Genomic DNA, 18857 nt, shown 5'->3' on the forward strand with positions numbered 1-18857 from the left:
CATCATGGCCGTGAATGGACTGATTACACACTCACTAACATAATGAGAAGATTTTAAGGAACTAAACAAGCTGAAGTCAGTGTTCAAGTGTTCATAAAGGACAATTAAAAATGCACAGCATGGGAACTAATGCTGTAAGATGTATCACTGAATTAGAACAGAAAATACATACATAAATAAAAGTATCCAAAATGTTTACTAGAATTTGGTGTACAACAGTTGTGGTTTCAGATTAATTAAGATGGCTTTCAATAAATGTTAAAGGAAATGGACTAGCCACCCAGAAGGAGGAGGTGTTTAAACCACACAGTTGAGGCAGGTAAGATAACACACAGCTTGAATAAATCATGAAATACTATGTTTCAGTGAGGTAAAATCACTTCAAATGTGCCAGTAAATCCAACAGACTCAAAGACTGAAATATTTAAATTCACAGAAGTAAACATTTTAACACACAATGCATCATAAGGAATTTTTTTGCAGCTGCTTTGAATTTTATTTGCGAAAACCAGAAGCTTAACAGTATCAAAAGGGCACACAGGCGGGGGCTGGGGGCTTGGTGGCGCAGGAGGCTCCTCTACTTGGCCAAAGGCTGCTTCGACTTCCAGGCTTCCGGGCGCTGATCTGGGCACGGGCCTCGGAGGTGACCGGGATGGTTATCTCCGCGACTGCGTGGCCGGCTTGGGCAGCGGCGCTTCCACGGTGAGCGCACCCTCAGGGGACAGCGAGGAGGAGACCAGCGTGGGGTCCACGCCGGGGGAAGCGTGTACTTCCGGGTGGAACAGCGCGTGATGTAGCCGTGCTCCTGTCGCTCTTCGTGTTTGCCCGTGATCTCCACCACGCTGTCCTCGGTCTTGACTGTCAGCTCCCAGGGCGAAGTGGTTCCCGTCCAGGGACATGCGCCAGCGGTCGGCCCTGTGCCAGATCTCCGAGAAGCCGCTGCTGAGCTGCCTGCTGAGCCCAGGGCTGTGGGCGGGCGCCTCCGCGGAGGGCAGGGGCCTCACATAGTCTGGCAAACCGCTGGTGCTGAACCACTGCTCCCACTCCTCCGACAGCCGTGGCAGCCCAAGGCCACAGGCCACCTTGTGTGTCCTTTTGATACTGTTAAGCTTTTGGTTTTCGCAAATAAAGTTCAAAGCAGCTGCCAAAAAAAAAAAAAAAATCTAAAATATTTATAAGACATGAATCATACAGTTGGGTGAAATTACATAAGAAACTGCTACAAATCAATATAAAATTATAAAAACCAAACAGAAAAAATGGACAAGAATATGTATATACATCATATGTATGACTGTTTAAAGAAAAGGAAAAACATCTTTAGATTTATGAACAGAAAGTCAATCTCACTTGCAGAAATAAAAAACCAAAAAATTAGCAATCATCATTTTTTCTTGTCATATTGGTAAATTTCCTAAAAATCTGAAAAGATCACGTTGGCAAGGCTGACTGGAGAAACAAACCACTGTAAGCAAACCCAGCAAACTGGGGTAGCCAGTTCCAATGATCACATCTACAAAAGGCAGTATGACTTTGTGCATCAGAATTATGAATGCTTATGCTCCTTAACTCAGCAATTTTAGTTCTAGTAATTTAATCTTGAGGTTTACTTAACCTCTATGAATGGGCATATGTCAATGGTATCTATTACAGCTTGTGTTGTTCTAAAAATAAAAGATTGGATTAAGCAGCTAGTTAAAAACTTAAAACATCTGTAGGTTAGACCATGAGTTTCCAAAAAAAATGAGGAAGCACTTCAGGCAATGATATTCTGAGGGCATGAGTACCATGTATTATAACTTTTGGAAATTTTATTACCTTTTAATTACATAAATAAATAAAGGAAGTACAAGCCACAATAAAATTATTACATGATACTATAGAAAAGCAAGCTTGTACAATTTGAAAGAAATAGAACAAATTTTCTACAGATGAAATATAGTCAATTAAATAGAAAATTACTGAATATAGGACAGTGCACAGAGCTGAACAGAGAATTGGGCCAGTACAAGATGCATCCGAAGAAATTATATAGAATATACCAAAGATAAAGATTCTCCCTTAGTGATCTTTTGAGTTGTTTCTATTTTGAAAAAAATGGTGGTTTTAAGTAGTTCTACAATTATGAATAAGCTATGAACCTTCCAGTTAGGTCTGTAAGTAGACTCAGACCTCTACTTCTCTGCATACACCTAGGAGTCTCATGAAGTAAGCCTGTGTTTAATGTTACTAGAAACTGCCAAAGGGTTTTTCTGTTCATGCTAATAGACTAAGAATAACAGGATCTCTACATTTAGGAATAGGAAGGGAAATACAACAACCTGCCCTGTGCATCACGCTCAGTAATGAAGCATGGGGAATATGAGGCACTTCAAAGTACTTCATGGGAAAACAGAATTAAAATATCTGTTGATCTGGTGCTAACATTTCTTGAAATCCATAAATAATATTTGCATAGTATGCACTTTACATGAACTTTTTGAAAGCCTGCCATTTTCCCTTTAAAGGAAAGACACACAAAAAAATGACCACTATCATAATATTTATACAATATTGCCTCAAGAAGCTTTACAAATAGAATAATACATGATACAAAGATTAGAAATTATAAAAAGTATATTTGCAAATTAATATACAAATAAGGTTAATATACAAAACAATTATATGACTATACAATAAACAATCAGCTAGAAAATACAATTTAATACAACCCCATTTACGGTAACGATAAGAACTGTGAGGTACCTCATAAGAGATTTATGAGAAAATCTTTCTGGAAAATATCATTACAAACCATTTCAGTAGGACATAAAAGAAGATGGAAACAAATGGAGAAATTTAGTGCATTCATGGGGAAAATATAGCAATTAATTAATCTATAAATAAATTTAATGTAATTCTACTTAGAACCCCGGGATTTCTGAAAGATGTTGATGTTGATAAGCTCATTAAAACTGCAAAATTAAGCAGGACACTAAGTATAAGGAGAGAGATCAAGGTCTTATAGACCCTTGTTCTAGTATCATTACAGAAATTAGGGCGATGTGGTGTAGTGGAGGGTTACAGAATTCTTTCCTGAGACAGAATAGGATGCTCGCTCGGAAAGAGCCCAGGTACATACAGGGACTTGGTACATGACAAAGAGGATATTAAACTTTCAGTGGGGACTGTGCCAAAATATATTTTACTTGAAACTAAGCCTCTAGTTATAACTTCAAATTTTCAGGAAATATGAGGTTAACCTATCATTAATTGATAACATTAGGAAATACTCAGACAAAACACAATATGATACATTCTACAAAGGTATAAATTTTGGCCCTTAAAAAAATTAAAACATCATATTTGTGACAATGGAGAAAATCTATTTGGAAATTACTGCTAGTGTTTCATGTGTAATAATAATATTGTGTTTATATGTGACTGTCCATATTTTTAATATGCATAGTGATATACTGAGGTGTGACGTGTATGATGCTTGCAATTTATTTGCAAATAGTTCAGCCAAAAATGTGCCCACATTCCAATTGATGCACAGCAAAATGTTAGAAATTATTAAATCTACAGGGCTTATATGCAGAATGTCAGTGTATGCTATTTGGTTTCTATATATTAATTGTTCATAATAAAAATTAGAAAAATAAGGGGGGACCATTATAAACTCAACAAATATTTCTGAGAAAATCAAGTGTTCTTAAAAAATTATATTCCTAGTTCACATTTTAGGAAAAAATAAGAAAAAAAGTATAGGTATCTATAGAAGAAAAAACATCTATATTTTCTCAGATTCAGACAATTTCTTAAGGCACACAATACAAGTCATGAGAGAAAGATGGGATTGATTATACTAAATATTTAAAAATGTAAGTAAAAACACCAAAAACAGATAAACAGAAAAATCAGAGTAATTAAGAGATACAACATGGAAACATTAATATCCCAAGAAACCCATACATACCAGTAAAAAAAGTAGAAAAACATACAGGAGACTAACAAAAACCTCATCTTCAGAGAGCAAGATCAGCATACCATAAGCATATTCTAAGATATGTGATCTTGAAAATACCACCTGAAATAGGACACTCTATCACACATAGATTGGCAAAGCATAGGAATAAATGCAAATATGGTAACAGTTTGAAGGAACTGAAATTCATATATAATTTTGGTGATCTAGCTTTTCTGAAATAAAATTTGACAATTTTGTAATGCTGAAAACTGGCATACAAAAACACTTAAAATTTTCAATTCTAGAAGTTTCCTTTCACAACACAAATCTGTTCATTGCAATACTATTTATAACTGCAAAAATTAGAAACCACTTTCAAATCAGTCAATACAGACAGAATACCTAATCTAGGTCTATTCATACAATAGGATACGACACAGCACTAAAAACAAATGATCTTGATTTCATAGAAACATATATTTAGAAAATTTAATTCTTTTTTTTTTATTTTTGACAGGCAGAGTGGACAGTGAGAGAGAGACAGAGAGAAAGGTCTTCCTTTGGCCGTTGGTTCACCCTCCAATGGCCGGCGCACCGCGCTGTTCCGATGGCAGGAGCCAGGTGCTTCTCCTGGTCTCCCATGGGGTGCAGAGCCCAAACACTTAGGCCATCCTCCACTGCACTCCCTGGCCACAGCAGAGAGCTGGCCTGGAAGAGGGGAAACTGGGACAGGATCGGTGCCCCGACTGGGACTAGAACCCGGTGTGCCGGCGCCGCAAGGCGGAAGATTAGCCTGTTGAGCCACGGCGCCGGCCTAGAAAATTTAATTCTAATAACAAAATCAACAGCTACACAGTGACTCCCAAAGAACCCTCCTTGCTGGTGTTTAGGTTTTCTAGTTACTTCCCACATGCAAAATATTTGCCCAGTGGAGCCAACAGAATATGGCAAAAGTGGTGGCTGTCACTTCCAAGATTTGATTATAATAAAATGATAGCTTCTGTCTTTGGTGCTCAGTTGCACTGTCTCTGAGATGACTTGCTATGGGATGACCAAGTGCCCTGTTTTGAAGATATCCAGGCAGTTGTGCTGATGATCACTTGATGAGAAATGGAGCATTTCTGCCAGTAAGTTAGTAAATAGAAGTGATCTCTGTAGACCCAGGGCCAGAGTCAACCATTCAACCATTGCAGCCACTCATCCATCCCTAACTCTCAGGAACAGTGCAGGGTGGCAAACAGCTGCTATGTTTTGGGGAACACTGCTACACAGCAATAAATAACTAATACAGGGCTGGTGCCATGGCTTAACAGGCTAATCCTACGCCTTGTGGCACCAGCACACCAGGTTCCAGTCCCAGTCGGGGCACCGGATTCTATCCCAGTTGCCCCTCTTCCAGGCCAGCTCTCTGCTATGGACCAGGAAGGCAGTGGAGGATGGCACAAGTCCTGGGGCCCTGCACCCACATGGGAGACCAGGAGAAGAACCTGGCTCCTGGCTTCAGATTGGTGTGGTGCACTGGCTGCAGTGGCAATTGGAGGGTGAACCAATGGCAAAAAGGAAGACCTTTCTTTCTGTCTCTCTCTCTCACTATCCACTCTGCCTGTCAAAAATAAATAAATAATACAAGTTAGTTATGCCTATTTAGTAAAATTAAACATGCACAGTAATTATGAGGACATATGCCTATTTCAGGATGAAGTGTAACTCTGGGGAAACAGATAGGTGGTGTTTTGCTTTTTTAAAATAATTATTATTTGAAAGGGAGGAAAACACACACACAGAGAGAGAATGCTTCCACACAGTTGTTCATTCCCCAAACACAGTAATAGCAAGGGCTGGGCCAGCCTGGAGACAGGAGCAGAATTTCAACAAAGTCTTCCACATCAGTGGCAATTACTAAAATACACAAGCCATAGTCTGCTACTTTCCAAGGTACATCAGCAGAAAACTGGATCAAAAGCAGAGCATCTGGGGTTTCAATTGGCACTCTGATAAGGATGCTGTATTGAAAGCAGAAGCTTAACATACTGTGCCACAATGCCAACATTAGTTGTTTTTTGTTTTCATGAGAAAGCTTCATTTTTCTTAATTTTGTAAAGATCAATTTACTTATGAGAAAGGGCCCTATTCTGTGGAGTAGTAGATTAAGCCTCTGGCTGCAGCACCAGCATGGGTGCTAGTTCATATCCCAGCTGCCCCTCTTCTGATCAAGCTCTCTGAATAATGGCCTGGGAAGGCAGTGGAAGATAGCCCAAGTGCTTGGGCCTCTGCACCCAGGTGGAGGACCTGAAGAAATTCCTGAATCCTGGTTTCAGATAGGCCCAGCTCCAGCTGTTGCAGCCCTAAAAGACAAATGCCACACAATCTCAATTGTGTGTGGAATCTAAGAAAATCACAATCACAGAAAAGAGTGGTGTTTGTCAGGGGATCAGAGCAAAGGAAATGGGAAAACATTTGCAGTAATGAGATAAATTAATTCAAGATCTTAATCACAGTATTTAAAATATTCCACACAGTATTTAAAAGAATACTCTATTACATACTCACAACTTGCTAATATCTTATGTATTCTTTAAAAATGTTACAATGCAAGGTGATGGATATGTCCTGATCATTTATTTCATCACTATTCGTGTATATGTACAAGAGAATTCCAAAAAGTTTATCAAAAAATAAGATTAGAAGATAATTTGAATTTTCCATAACTTTTGAAAATCCTTTCACATATAAAACATCAGGTTTTGTATCTGGAATATACACAAATTCTGTTAATTATATTCCAACAATCTTGAAAAAATTAAAACAAGCAAAAAAGAAGTGGGCTCCTCTATGAAAACATAAATTCAAAATAACAGTAAACTAGACATAAATTCGGGATTGGAAAGGCTTTCTTGGAACAAAATTTTTAAAACACTCATAAATTTAAGTAGCCAAAATTTCTATTTTGAAAGTGTTAATACAGTCGACATCCTGTCAAGGGAGCCTGTAAGTGCTAAGATGATAGCCAAATGTAAAATTACAGGCCCTGCTGCCTCTCTAAAACCTGGATGAAAACCCAGGGTCACACAACACTTCTGTTTTTATCTTACCTAATCTATGTTACTAGGTTACTGGAAACAGAAAACAGAGACCCCTCTAGGAACAGCTAAGCAAAGAGGTCAGTATCTTGGACAAGACCCTGCTGCACACGTATTTAGAAAACTGGGGGGAATCAAGTCCTCACAGGGAAGGAAGGAGGAACGGAGGGCCGCATTAGGACAGCTCCAGTGCCTCATGAACCCCATACGCAGAACCCACAGTCTCCCTAGTGACAGCTCAGGCCCCACTGCACACCTGGGGAGACGCGGGGCTGCCGCTACACAGCTGCCCAGGGATGGCTCCAGGGATGCGAAGTCACTGTGAGCAGGGAAGGCCCAGGGTGTCAGGGGTCTCCGGTGCCAGTCTCCCCCAACCCAGGGTCAGAGGGGACCAAGGAATGTGCCGTACCTGAGGTAGTGTGGTGCCCACAGAGCCCAGAGATGACTTCGGGGAGGCCCGCATCCTCCTGGCCCTGCAGCAGCTCCAGTGGCTCCGCTTCCCCCCGGGACACCCGGGCCCACACACTCACCGTGTCGTGGTGGTCAGCTTCCTAGGTGTCCAGCGTCGCTGCCCTCCAGCCCCCTGCCGTCAGTGAAGGTGGAATGCAGCGGATTCCGATTGGCTTGGGAGCCTCCCGGCAGCGGCGCTGTCTCCTAGGAACTGGCGCACCCGCAGAACTGTAGGACAGACGACTATGACGTCAAGACTCCTGGATGTCACCTCCCTGATTGGACAGTTTGCATGACACGTCACAAACGGCGCAGCCAATCAGCATCTTCCACAGCTGGGACGCCCTAAGCTCAGGTTGTGTGGATGGAAACAGCAGGAGTGGAGGCCTGGGTCAGGTGGGAAACTGCCCCTCCTGTGCCCTGCTCCCTGCTGCAGGAGGGCCTCTCACCTCCCTGCTGCCTCTGCTGGTGTCGCCCTGTGTCCCCCTGTCCTCCAGGGCGAATTCTTTCTGGAGCTTGTGGTGACCTGCTGCAAGTGAGCCAGAATGTTGTCTGTTGGCTTATGGGCCTTTCTTTTCCCTCGTATTTTTGCTCATTTTTCTATCGGGTCGTTTGTATTACTTTTTAAATATTGATTTAAAATGCTTAAAGGTATCACATTTAATCCTTTTGTTTTTTTTTCTTTTCTTTTGTCAGTATCTGTTTTCTACTCTGCCTGTTGATCATTCCTATTTTCTATTTGTTTCTTGCTGGTACTTGGTGATCTATTGGATTTTATGTATTAATCTTCCCAGCAATCTGATAAGTTCATTCAGCAGTTGTATTCGTTTTTAGATTTTATGGACAATCTATTTTAATATCTCCAATATATTGACCATATATTGCTTAGAAATTGACTTTTGTTGTTGTCCCCCCTCCCGCCCCCCCCGACTACTTTTCTGTTAAGAAGTTGGAGAGAGTGGAGGGAGCCTGTTCTAGGTTACTTCCAGGAAAAAAGGTTTCAGTGATCCTGTATTAATTGTGTTGTTTGTTATAGGATCCTTTTAAAGAATCTTTATTAGCAAGGAAACCACTGCTTTAGAATACTGCTAGCAGGTTTTCTTTTTAACTAGATGTTGAATTATTAAAGTAATTTTCAATATTTCATCTAAATGATCATGCAATTTTCTTAAATTTAACAACTATCTGGAAAATTTACATGGCTTGTTTACCAAAGTTAACAGCTCTTGAAATTTTTATTATATCTCCCTTATTAATTATGTTTTCAAATGTGATTTCCTTTATTAAGCTAATATTTACTAAGAATATATGTATCTGTTTATGAAAGGGATTCTTCATTTGTATTTAAGGTTCTGGTCAACTTGCATCCTCATCAATGTTATGCTGGCTTTCCAAAAGAAATTTTAAAATAATCTCTGCTTATTTACATTACGAATACATTACGAATATGTGTGGGAAATGTAGGTGTGTTTATTTCTTTCTTAAATATTCAGAATATTTTGTAATTCTAGATTTGAAATTTTTCTTCTATAACTTTTTTATTGGTTGGTTGCTAGTTTTCAAGTTGTGATTCAACTTGTTTGTTCTAAGTAGGAGTTTTCCTATTTCATGTTATATTTGTGTCGTTGGGAATTTGGTTTTCAATATATAATGAATTTTGACATTTATTCAAATTTTACTCCTAAGATTATCACACATTTCTTCTAGCATCTTGAGAAGGATATATTATCTATAAAGAACTATTTTTAATTCTTAAAATTGGATATTAGTGTTACTTTTCCATTTGGATTTACAATTACTTTTACTTGTATGTTAATTTTGTTAACATTTAAAAAATATATCCTGGATTGTGGTACTCAAAAACATATCATTTATATTTGTTATTATCATTTTGAATGCCTTTCTTCTATTTACTTTCAATTTCCTTTTTCTTTTTAATTCTTGATTAGGCAGCTAAAATGATTGATTTTTAGTTTTTTTTTATTCTAACATTCATATAAGGTTATAAATTTCCTCTAAGCATTGATTTATCTGCAGCCTATTTACTCCCTCATAAATTTCCAATCCCTATATGTGCAGAGCCTGGCCACCTCCAGTATCATCATTCCTATGTGACTATAGCCGTCACAGGTACATGTATTTCCATTCTTGTGCCTGAAGCACATCTGTTGTGATGGGTAAATCAAAGCTTCAAACATTAGAGACAAATTCTTTACTTCTTGAAGAGCTGCAGTCATGCCATATCAGCTACCATTTACATGTCTGCAAAATGGCTACGGTGCCTGCAAATATATTATGTTCTATATAAAATCCTGAAATAAATGTAGAGTTTTTTAAAAATACACAATCGATGAATATTTGAAAAATTATTCTATATGTAAGTTTCCAGTTTTCTAGCACCAAAATAAACTTACATATCAGTTTCATTCTCCACAAAAATTTTGAAATCCTCATTGTTCATAATATGTATATATGAACTTATATGCTTATATTTTAATTTTTAAAAATCAAAAATATAATTTATTTTTCAAATAAATACATGAAAATTTTTAAAAAATGAAAAGTTATTGGAAGGTTTCCAGCTGGTGTTTTTATTTGTCACACATATTTTGAAGAGATCACTTGTTCTTGAGACTGGACAGAAGGATAGAAATGGTAAATGCTAAGACACAGAAAGGAGACAGTAGAAGTTCTGCAAGAGAGAGTAATGATGTCTTGAATCAGTCAGGTAGCATGAGAGAAATAGAGATCCTGACTTCACTCACAATATATTAGAAATATTTCATAAAACTTACTGAGTGATTCTATGTTAGAGAATGGCATACTTACATATGATTTCTATGTTTTGATTTTTTTGGGCTAAAAGATGGATTTATTAACATAATTACAGAAGGGAAAGCTTAAATCAAAACAAAGATTTAGTAAGGTGGTTAAGATTATTTAGGGTGGTAGGAAATTAGTAACATTGGTGAAATAAGGACTACAGATGAGTCAAAGTCTTTACAATACAGGGAGAATGGTATGATATTTCCACTGATTTTATTTGGAGGACTAAGAAATCTAAGAAAAGACACAAAATGCAATACAGACAGTTCTTACCTTATGATGCTTAAGGATTTGTCCTCTTTATGATGGTGAAAAAAGTGATTTATATTCAATAGAAGCCATACATAAAATTTTTAATGTTGTTCTTTTCTTAGGATGGCAGTCTGTGCTATGATTCTTGTAGTGCTGGGCAATGACAGCAAGGCCAGCTCCCCACCAGCCATGAGATTACAAGGAAAAACACTGATCCTTTACAATGTGCTGTGTTTTGGGGCTCTAAAGTACAGTGAGATTGTGTATTGGATAATTTTTATTTTAATTCTTTTCTTCCAAATTCTTAAATCAGTCACAACTAATAAATCTATAAAAAGAGAAAACCTCAGGATAATCTGTATCCCAAGTATTACAGGATGAGCTGCAGACTGATTTTGCTGTTTCTGATGGGAAGTGCTGAAGATTTCGGGCATGTTGAATTTGAAAAGTGAACACACACTGTACAAATCTATTCAAAGCATCATTGTTAGGAAAAGCATGGTTAGTTGAAGGGATCTGGGCCCACTTCATCATTGGAACACCCTCTCTGTAGGCTCACTAGCTTGCCCAGCATGCAGCCCCTATGGCTTGCCAGTATTTGCTGTGAGGAAACAGAGTTAAAATGTAGTTCCTTAAGGCCAGCACTATGACATAGTTGGTTAAGGCACCATCTGCAGTACTGGGATCTCATATGGGAGTTTGAGCCGTGGCTGTGGCACTCACAATCCAGGCTCCCTACTAGTGTGTCTGAAGGGGATCCAGGTTAGTTGCTTTGGCCTGGCCCATCCCTGTGACATTGCAGCCATCTGGGGATTGAACCAGAAGATGGAAGATATCTCTCTGCACCGTCCCCAATTCCCTAATGGCTTGTCCATGGATTCTTGCGAGTAAGGTGAACCATTTCCTTTTTCTTTGCCATTACAACTATCACCATCCATCTTTGATTTCAGTTTGGAAGTCCTAGAGGCATTTTCCTGGGAAGCAGAACTATTTCCACCTTCCCCAGCCATCAGTGTCTATTGCAGCTTGTTTCTGGGGACCTTTGTGGTCAGCAGGTCTCTGAAAGCTTCTGCTATGCAGAGCCTATGAGCAGCCTCTTGCTGACCATTTGTGGAGTCCATGGTTTCTTGTTGTTTCAGCTGCTCCATAAGGACCTTCACCACAAAAGCCTACGCAATTTTTGTATTTTTTTAAAAAATCTTATTTAAGTTACCAAAGTTTCATGCATTTCCTATACAGGTTTAGAAAGTTAGTGATACACCCCACATTATCCTCTGTTGCCCCAATACCCCAACCCTTTTCCTTCCTACCTCTGCTATTCCCACTCATAATTTTTACAGGATCCATTTTAAGTTTACTTTGTACTCATAAGTTTAATCCTACATTAAATAACGAGTTCAATAATTGGTGTAAAGAAAAAAACCTTCCTCAACAAAACACACGAGGGCTGTAAACAATCAGAAAATCTCAAAATAACCATGTCACTCCAGTGGATTATATTACAGGTACTTTATTAGTTACCACAGTTCAGAGAAAACACAATATATCTGTCTTTTTGTCACTGGCTTATTTCATGAAGTATAATGACTTCCAGTTGCATCTGCTTTGTTGCTAAAGACAGGATTTCTTATTTTTATATCTGAACTCTATTCTATACTATAATTTCTTTATCCAATAAACACTGCTGCACATCTGGGTTGATTCCATGTCTTAGCTATTATGAATTGAGCTGTGATTAACATGTAGATACAGATAACACTTTCAAACACTGATTAATTTTGTTTTGGGTAAATTCCCAGGAGCAGGATGGCCTCATCATATGGTAGATTTGTATTCAGATTTCTGAAGTATATACATACTGTCTTCCACAGTGGCTGGACCACTTTACCTTCCCATGAAAACTGGGTTAGGGTACATTTTTTATGCTGCATCCTCACCAGCATTTGTTGTTTATAGATTTCTGTGTGAGAACCATTTGAACTAGGGTGAGGTGAAATTCCATTGTGGTTTTATTTGCATTTCCTATAATTGCTAATGACCCTGAGCCTGTTTTCTTTACATTTTTAAAAAAATGTATCAATTTATTTGAAAGGCAGAGTTACAGAGGGAAGAGAGAGAGAGCAAGAAAGAGAGAGTGAGCTTCCATCCATTGGTTCACTACCCAAATGGCTGAAACAGTCAGAGCTGGGCCAATCTGAAGCCAGGAGCCAGGAGCTTCTTCCCACACAGGTGTAGGGGCCCAAGCATTTGGGTCATCTTCTACAACTTTCCCAGGCCATAGCAGAGAGCTGGATTGGAAGTGGAGCAGCCAGGACTCAAACTGGCACTATGGGGGATGCCAGCACTGTAGGCAGTGACTTTACCTGTTTGCCACAGTGCACTCCCTTTGAGCCTTTTTTCCAGTATCTGATGGCCATTTGAATTACCTCTCTTAAAAAATGTCAGTTCAAGTCCTTCACCCATTTCTTAACTGGAATGTTTTTTTGTTGTTGTTAAATTTCTTTAGATCTTTATAGATTTTGTTTATTAATCATCTATCATCTGCATAGTTTGCAAACATTTTCTCCCATCATGTCTATTGCCTCTACACTTTGGTGGGTGTTTCTTTTGCAGTGCACAAACTTCTCAGCTGAATGTAATCCCATTTGCTAATTTTTTATTTGATTTCCTGTGCTTCCATGGTTTTTTTAAATGACTTTGCCTATGCCAATGTGTTATAGAGTTTCCTCAATATTCTTTAGTAATTGGATGGTATTGGATCATAGATTTATGTTTTTGATACATTTTTTATAAAACTTTTATTTAATGAATATAAATTTCCAAAGTATAGCTTATGGGTTACAATGGCTTCCCCCCTCCCATAACTTCCCTCCCGCCCGCAACCCTCCCCCCTCCCACTCCCTTTCCCCTTCCATTCATGTAAAGATTCATTTTCAATTCTCTTTGTATACAGAAGATCAGTTTAGTATATATTAGGTAAAGATTTCAACATTTTGCCCATATAGCAACATAAAGTGAAAAAACTACCATTGGATTACTAATTATAGCATTAAATAGCAATGTACAGCACATTAAAGACAGAGATCCTAGATAATTTTTTTCCAAATTAATTAATTTTCTATGCCATTTCCATTTTAACACGAGGTTGTTTTTTTTTTTTCATTTCCAATTCTCTTTATATACAGAAGATCACTTCAGTATATAATTAGTAAAGACCTCATCAGTATGTGCCCACACAGAAACGCAAAGTATAAAAATACTGTTTCAGTACTAGTGATAGCATCACTTGGCTTTAGATGACACATTAGGGACAGATCCCACATGAGTTGTAAGTACACAGTGACTCCTGTTGCTGACTTAACAATTTGACACTCCTGTTCATGGCATCAGTAATCTCCCTAGGCTCTAGTCATGAGATGCCAGGGCTATGGAAGCCTTTAGAGTTCACTGACTTTAATCTTATTCCGATAGGGTCATAGTCAAAGTGGAAGTTCTCTCCTCCCTTCGGAGAAGGGTACCTCCTTCTTTGATGGCCCTGTTCTTTCCACTGGGATGTCACACACAGAGATCATTCATTTAGGTCTTTTTTTTTTCCATGATATCTTGGCTTTCCATGCCTGCTATACTCTCATGGGCTCTTCCGCCAGATCCGAATGCCTTGAGGGCTGATTCTGAGGCCAGAGTGTTCTTTAGGACATCTGCCATTCTATGAGTCTGCTGTGTATCCTGCTTCCCATGTTGGATCTTTCTCTCCCTTTTTGATTCTATCAGTTAGTATTAGCAGATACTTGTCTTGTTTGTGTGATCTCTTTGACTCTTAGACCTATCAGAGCTATCAATTGTGAGCTGAAATTGATCACTTGGACTAGTGCGATGTCATTGGTACATGCCATCTTGATGTGATTGTGTTGGAATCCCCTGGCACATTTCTAACTCCACCATTTGCGGCCAGTCCGATTGAGCATGTTCCAAATTGTTCATCTCCTCCCTCTCTTTTTCCACTCTTAGATTTAACAGGGATCACTTTTCAGTTAAAATTTAAACACCTAAGAATAATTGTGCATTAATTACTGAGTTCAACCAATAGTACTAGAACAACAACAACAACAACAACAAATACTAAAAAGGATAAAGTATTGCATTGTACATCTAAAGTCAGGACAGGAGCTGATCAGTTCATTGTTGCTTATAGTGTCCATTTCACTTAACAGGTTTCCCCTTTGGCACTCAGTTGTCACCGATCAGGGGAAACAAATGATATTTGTCTCTTTGGGACTGGCTTAATTCACTCAGCATGATGTTTTCCAGATTGCTCCATCTTGTTGCAAATGACTGGGTTTTGTTGTTTCTTACTGCTGTATAGTATTCTATGGAGTACATGTCCCATAATTTCTTTATCCAGTCTACTGTTGATGGGCATTTGGGTTGGTTCCAGGTCTTAGCTATTGTGAATTGAGCTGCAATAAACATTAATGTGCAGATGGCTTTTTTATTTGCCAAATTAATTTCCTTTGGGTGAATTCCAAGGAGTGGGATGGCTGGGTTGTATGGTAGGGTTATGTTCAGGTTTCTGAGGAATCTCCAGACTGACTTCCATAGTGGCTTAACTAGTTTGCATTCCCACCAACAGTGGGTTAGTGTCCCTTTTTGCCCACATCCTCTCCAGCATCTGTTGTTGGTAGATTTCTGAATGTGAGCCATTCTCACCGAGGTGATGTGAAACCTCATTGTGGTTTTGATTTGCATTTCTCTGATTGCTAGTGATCTTGAACATTTTTTCATGTGTCTGTTGGGCATTTGGATTTCCTCTTTCGAAAAATGTCTATTGAGGTCCTTGGCCCATCTCTTAAGTGGGTTGTTTGATATATATTGAATGGATTATTGTGTACGGTATAAGGTGGAGGTCTTGTTTCATATCTCTGCATGCAGAAACCCAGTTCTCCAGCACCATTTTTGAAGAGACTGTCCCTGCTCCAGGGATTGATTTTAGCTCCTTTGTCAAGGATAAGTTGGTTGTAAATGTGTGGATTGATTCCTGGAGTTTCTATTCTATTACATTGCTCTACACATCTGTTTTTGTGCTAGTACCAGGTTGTTCTGCTTATAATTGCACTGTAATATGTCTTGAAATCTGATATTGTGATGCTTCCAGCTTTGGTTTTTTTAGCTTGATTTTATTATATAACAGTGATTTAGCTACTTGGGGTCTCTTGTGTTTCCATATGAATTTCTTCATCATTTTCTCTAGATCTGAGAAGAATGTCATTGGTATTTTGATTGGGATTTCATCAAGTCTGTAAATTGCTTTTGGTAGTATGAACATTTTGATGATATTAATTCTTCCAATCTGTGAAAATTGAACATTTTCCAACTTTTGTGTCTTCTATTTCTTTGTTTAGTGTTTTGTAATTTTCATTGTAAGAATCTTTCACATCCTTGGATAAACTTATTCCAAGGTATTTAATTCCTTATAGCTATTGTGAATGGAATTGATCTTAAAAAATCTTTCTCAGCCAATGCGTTGTTTGTGTATATAATGGCTATTTCTTTTTGTTTGTTAGTTTTATATCCTGCCACTTTTTGAAACTCTTTTTATGAGTTTTAGTAGTCTCTCAGCACAGTCTTTTGTATCTCTGTTATGTACAATCATGTTATCTGCAAATAGGGATACTTTATTTCCTCTTTTTCAATTTCTGTCGTTTGGATTTCTTTTTATAGTCTAATGGCCTTGGCTAACACATACAGGACTATATTGAACAGGGATGATGATGTTTGTCTGGTTTTGGACTTAGTGGGAATGCTTATAACTTTTCCTCATTCAATAGGATGTTGGCTATGAGTTTGTCATAAATTGCCTTGATTTTGTTGAAGAAAAAAATTTATAAAAATTTTATAAAAATTTTTATCATGAAAGGGTATTGTATTTTATCAAATGCTTTCTCTGTATCTGTTGAGATAATCTATGTTTTTGTTCATCAGTTTGTGAATATGATATTATCACATTTATCATTTGCAAATGTTGAACCATCCCTGCATAGCATGGATAATACCCACTTGGTCTAGTTGAATGATCTTTCTGAAGCATTGTTGGATTTCATTAGTTATGTGATTGTGTGTGGGGTAGCCTATGCTGAGGTAGTCTACACTGGGGCTCAACTATTAAGTCTTAAGTGGTTGGACAGTTAGAGTTTAGATTCCTCCCTCTACAGTTGAGGGACCTTAGGCTAACACTCTGGTTTTTCTTATCTAGAAAATTGGCATTGTAGTTGTATCACACTGAGAATGATGTTGGGAATCTGCTGTGAGTGAAAGTATTGGGTAAACAGATGTGTGCCTACTACATAAAAGTGCTCAAACCTGAACATGCAGAGACAGATGTGTGCATTTTATACAAAGACATCCAAATGAGAATATGTGCATTCCTGGATGTGTGCCAGATACCTATAAGGTACTCACACAGAGACACAGCTGCATGCAAAAATTTACACCAGGCACACTGGAGGTGCTCATACCTGCACATGGGCCTGCATGGATGTGTGTTTGGCATACAAGCATCCCCACACCTGAACATGTACACATAGATATGCACCTGTTACACAAAGATGTTCACAGAGCACATGTGTTTGCATGGCTCTGTGTCTGGTACACAGAAGGAGTTCATATTCATGGGCACACATAATCCCCAAGGATGGGAGTAGGCACAGGTTATGTTGGGTACCTAGGTACCCAACTCACGGTGTCCAAATAGGTCCCAGGCAGAGGTAGACTATCAAAAAAGATGTCAGAACAATTTGGCACACAGTAGGTGCTAATAAAAGTTGTCCTCCTTCAGCCTGAAAAAAGTGTGTGTCCTACAAGGTGAACAAGACACATTTGTTTCCGGAAACATTTTCTGGAGCAAATGACCCACAGAAGGAGCACTTTACAGGCCTCTCAGCTAAGAGGATCATTTTCCCTCTGGATTTTGCCTTTATCATCTATACTTTTGCAGAGGACTTACTGCCACTGCATTTTCTTAGCATAGGAGCCCATCACCTTTACACCTCTCATGGAAAACACAGATCCAGACACAGGACACAGGAAATTTAAGGCACACCTGATAAAACTAAGACAGAAGATTTGGTTTGTTTTAGGCTTGGTCTCAGGTAAGAACAGCAATATTATTGCTGAAGGTAGTAGAAGTAACTCCCAGATCCTGAGTGTTACAGATATCTTATGAAGATTAATTCATTTATTTGGAAGGAAGAGTTACATACAGAGAGGGAGACACCACATACACACACACACACACACACAGATTGAGAGAGAGAGAGAGAGAGAGGAAGAGAGAGATCTTTGTCCACTGGTTTGCACCACAGTTGACTGTAATGTCTGGCACTGAGCCAGGCAGAAGCTAGGAGCCAGGATCTTCTTCTGGGTCTCCCACATGAGTATCAAGTCCCCAAACACTTGAATAATTACCCACTGCTTTTCCCAGGCCATTAGCTGGGAACTGGACAGGAAATGGAGCAGTGACAATGTGAACTGTTGCCCAAATGGGATGCCAGCCATTCAGATGGGAGCTTTAGCTGCTATGCCACAACACAGCACCCCCACAATGACAGTTTTTTTTTTTATTTAATGAACATAAATTTCCAAAGTACAGCTCATGGATTACAAAGGCTTCCCCCCTACACACAACTTCCCCTCCACCCACAACCCTCCCCCTTCCCACTCACTCTCCCCTTCCATTCCCATCAAGATTCATTTTTCAATTCTCTTTATATACAGAAAAACAGTTTAGTATATATAAAGATTTCAGCAGTTTACCCTCACACAGTAACACAAAGTGAAAAAATACTGTTGGAGTACTAGTTATAGCATTAAATCACAGTGTACATCACATTAATGACAGAGATCCTGCATGATATTTTTAAAAAAAAATATTGATTACTTTTCTATGTAATTTCCAATTTAACACCAAGGGTTTTTTTTTTTTTTTCATTTTCAATTATCTTTATATACAGAAGATTGCTTCAGTATATACTAAGAAAAGATTTCATCAGTTTGCACCCACACATAACCACAAAGTATAAAAATACTGTTTCAGTACTAGCTATATCATTACTTCACCTTGGACAACCTATTAAGGACAGATCCCACATGGGACGTAAGTACACAGTGACACCAATGACAAGTTTTTATCTGCTTGTTTTGTGAAAGTTTTACTTATTTAACTATAAGGAAATTATTTCTTTTATTCTCACATGATGTAGCAATTAAAAAATACAGGAAACACTGGGAAATTTTAGTTTCAGATA

General features: G+C 38.4%; 1 pseudogene; it reads right to left on the reverse strand.

The window, feature by feature from the left end:
• Positions 1–577: 577 nt before the first annotated feature.
• Positions 578–9716, reverse strand: LOC133754123 (heat shock protein beta-1-like; annotated as a pseudogene).
• Between the last annotated feature and the right edge of the window lie 9141 nt (positions 9717–18857).

Source organism: Lepus europaeus, chromosome Y (genome assembly GCF_033115175.1).
Source record: "Lepus europaeus isolate LE1 chromosome Y, mLepTim1.pri, whole genome shotgun sequence".
NCBI classification, from domain to species: Eukaryota; Metazoa; Chordata; class Mammalia; order Lagomorpha; family Leporidae; genus Lepus; species Lepus europaeus.